Source organism: Benincasa hispida, unplaced genomic scaffold, assembly GCF_027475165.1.
Source record: "Benincasa hispida cultivar pf3 unplaced genomic scaffold, pf3_genome.v1.1 HicScf1141, whole genome shotgun sequence".
Taxonomy (NCBI): domain Eukaryota; kingdom Viridiplantae; phylum Streptophyta; class Magnoliopsida; order Cucurbitales; family Cucurbitaceae; genus Benincasa; species Benincasa hispida.
In genome coordinates this window covers 5904-9969 of record NW_028325457.1, presented here as the reverse complement: position 1 = coordinate 9969, position 4066 = coordinate 5904, and the positions used below count along the sequence as shown (strand labels likewise).

Here is a 4066-nt window from a genome sequence, read left to right as displayed (position 1 = left end):
CAATAAATAGCCAAAGTGGTCTATAGTATACGAATAAGATTGGGTATCTTATTCTGGTAACACTACCGGATGTGGTCCACTTTGTAGTTGTTACAATTTGTTGCAAAGTGCTACAAACGACGTGATCCTGATTCGTTCATGTATTCACATGAGGAGTGGGGGCGTCCTATGCAAAGAATTTGCATAAGATTGGACCAAGAATTAAGTCACTCTTACTTTATAACGTTGTTTACTGTTGACTATTTCAAAGCAATGACCTAGGCAACTTGACCTTAATCCTGAGCTAACTATGAACTTCTGTTTATTCAGGATTACCCTTAGATTTGTATGAGTGAGGGTTGGCTTAACAAAGCTGGCTCAATAAGCCTCGAATTTCAGGGGTAAGACCGGGTAGATAGTTGGGGACATAGGGTGTAAGACGGAATTCACTCCTACCCACTTTTAAGGATAGTAAAGAGGTTGTTCCCTTAAGTGCTGACTCTGGGTCTTGAACAAGGGGCCCCACCCTCTCATTGGCCCGAGAGAGACTCGGTTTAATGATTGAATCACAAACCAATTATTCATTAGAGGATCAGTAGGACTTAAGGAGCAAGATGTAATCTCGAGGGTAAAATAGCTTTTGACCCAGCCGTTATTACAAACAACCTGTGAAGGGTTGACTTACTAATCATGGTTATATCGAATGGACATAATATATCTACAGTGAGGGGAATGCAACTACTGGACTTTAGTGGAGTGACCCGGTAGTTAGCGAATGGTGGTTAATTAGGTTAAAGAGTTTAGCTGGTTAATCACGGATTGTTGGAGCCCATGATCTGTAGGTCCCCCTACTTGCTCATATCAGACTAAACCTTAGAATAGTGTGATGAACGAACGAATTTGAAGTGTTCAAATTCGGTTTTTGGAGCAAAGCATTAAATATATATGATATATTTAACCTAATGTTTATTTGTGAATTAAACATAAAGAGAGAGAAAATATAAGATATTTAAATAAGATTTAAATATCAAGATTATGAATAGTGATTCATATAAATTAGGATAAGTGTTAGATTTAATATTAAATTTAATTAATTATTTAATATTAATTTAATTTTTAAAATTGATTATTATAATTAGTTTTGAAATCAAATGGATTTTGTCAAAATTGCATTATAAGTCAATTTGTTCACTACGACAAAAATACATTGAAAGTCAAATTGTTGACTTTTGATTTTTGAAAGTCAAAAAGTCAAATTTGTTGACTTTGGACTTTGGGATTCAAACTTTGACCAAGTTAGTGGAAAGATCTAACATTTGTGAATGGAAAATGTCAACTTTTGCATGGCTAAGTGCTGCCTTCATTTGAAGACACTTGTCCCATTAAATCCCACATTTTGAGTTAGTGGAATTTTGAGTGTCAAATTCTCATCAAACTTAAAGTTGCCTGTTTGCATGTCAGTCTTTAAAAAGAGTGTTTAATACTATTGAAGGCTTCTTGGCCATAGTGGGCTTAGATGAGATTATGTGATAATCTCGTCCTTTTTCTCTCAAAGCTTTAGCTTTTTCCTCTCCAAATTAGTCACTCACCAGATTTCACCATCCCGTTTTAAGGTCGGAGAATAGTTGGAAAGACTCTAGTGGTGGTCTATGAACCGTTCATGAGGAGATTGGAATTAATTTGGAGAAGATTCAAAGACTACAAAGGTTGTATTCTTTCCCCGTTTTACTTAATTAATTTCATGCATGCTTATCTTTCTAATTAATCTAATTAGAGTTCTTTAGATCCATTTTTCTTCCGCTACGTATATGTTCGTTCCATCAATTGTTTTTTAATTTTAAGTTGGTTTGTTTAAGAAAATGCAGATATGTGTTCGTTTGTTTCAATTCTTAATTATGTTATTTTGTATATTGGGATTGAGAATAATTTTGGGGGGTGGGGATTCAATAAACTTCATTTATGAAAAACTAAGTTGGGAGGGGCTGTAAGTTGGTTTCTTTAAGTAAATGTAGATACGTCTTGGTTTGTTTCAATTCTTATGAGTTGGTTGGGTTTAATTTGGGTTTAAAGTCCTACATTAAGTTTGAGATTGAAATATATAGTTATGAGTGCGTTGGGTTTTAAGTTTTATATTAGGTTTGAAGTTAAAGTGGGTTTTATTTGTTAATGTTCTTATATTAGTTTTAAGTTCTATATTGAGTTTGAGATTGAAATATGCAAGTTTGAGTTAGTTTGTTTTAATTCATTAATGTTCTTAGTTGAGTTTTAAATTCTATATTCATTTTGAGATTGGTATATGGTATTGAGCATAAACTTATTTAAATTTGTATTTTGTAGGTACCTCAAGGTTTATGTTGCAGATGCATCTCCCGACAACGTATTTAGGTTGTAGATGTTAATGTTATTTTCGATTTAGGAACTGTGGATTAAGGTTTTAAATGCATCTCCCGATAGGACCCGACGCTGTCATGTAATATTATTTTGGATTAAGGAATTGTGGATGTATTGTTTTAATTTGAGACAAATAGTATGTTTAAGATTTGAAATTCAAACATGTTTTCTATATATTATTTACTATATAGATATTTACTTGATTTTGGAAATTTTTTTATATTAGTTTGAATGATATTAAATTCAAACAAGTATGACATTTGAAAAAAAAAAGATTTAAATAAAGAAAAAAGAACTAATTCCGATGATTATATACACAATCTTTAATGTCCAAATTATCGTAGTGATTAAATTTTTATTGTTTTCAGTGTCGGGAAAGGTCCAAATTATTGTAGTGATTTTAAAAACAAAAACAAAAAATCCGGTTACCAAACGGGGTCTAAGAAAATAATATATTAAAATCAAAATAGATATATTTACATGATATAAAAGTCAAAATGATCGATAAGGAAATAATAATAATTTTGAAAATATTAATATAAGTGAGAGAAAGGTTATAATGGTCCAAATAAATGACTAAAAACCTTTAATAAAAAAATTCAAAAAAATAAGAATATTTATGAAATATATGGTCTTTTCCATGTGAAAATTTCTTAATTAAATGACATTCATAAAAAAAAAAAAAAAGCCTTTGTATGTATATATATATAGTTATTAGTAATATATTTTTAAACAATAAACAATAATTTATCCGTTAACCAAATATAACTCAACAAACATGAGTTTTGTACTATCGACCATGAAGTCAAAGGTTCGATTCGCCCATCCCACATGTTGTAAAGAAAATTAAAACAATAATTTATCCATTCTTAGAAAGAAAAAAACATAAATTAAAAAGAAAAACTTATTACAATTTTTTTCTAATAAAATTCTTCATAAATACTATAAAAATTAAATATATAACATAATACTTTTGACTACTTTAATTTTAAAAATTAATTTCCATGTAAATTTTACTGATAAAATTAAAATTGGATCTAATTATAAAAACAGTTTTTAATGTTGTGTAAATTATAATGAAATTGAAATGGGGCTCATGGGCTGGAAGCGACCATTATCCTGGCCCAGAACCGTAATTCGTCCTCGAGTTTTATGGGCCATGGCTACCCCTACGACGTCGTATGAATAAAATCTGTTGGTTAAAAACAAAAATAAAAATGCGGTGAGCGTGGATCGAACACGCGACCTTCAGATCTTCAGTCTGACGCTCTCCCAACTGAGCTATCCCCGCCACTTGTTGTCCGTTTGTTCTTAACCCTAAATTAACTTAATTCATTGTTTTTGGGTAACCTTCGTATTTCCTTTTCCTACATCTTATACCATTTTTGAAAACATATCCGCTTAGTAATTTCTATTTGATATGTTTAATAACTATTTTTGTTTTATCTTTCTTTTTTAAGAAATGAAAACATAATAAGTTCACAAAATAATATATATATATATATATATTTTTATAAGTTTTTTTATATTGTCTATTTTATTTGAATTTTCAACTAGGAAGGTAGTTACAAAATCAAGTCCAAAATTCTTACTAACCCTTTGTCTTTTATTTCTTCTATGCTCTAATTCATGCGTGCTATCAGATGTATGACAAGGGTATTCAGACATTTGATCGATGCTTGAAGTACTAGCAATT

General features: G+C 30.4%; 1 non-coding gene across 1 annotated transcript; it reads right to left on the bottom strand.

Moving 5' to 3' along the window:
* Positions 1-3588: 3588 nt before the first annotated feature.
* Positions 3589-3661, bottom strand: TRNAF-GAA (transfer RNA phenylalanine (anticodon GAA)). The gene has a single exon. It is a non-coding gene; the product is annotated as a tRNA-Phe (tRNA).
* Between the last annotated feature and the right edge of the window lie 405 nt (positions 3662-4066).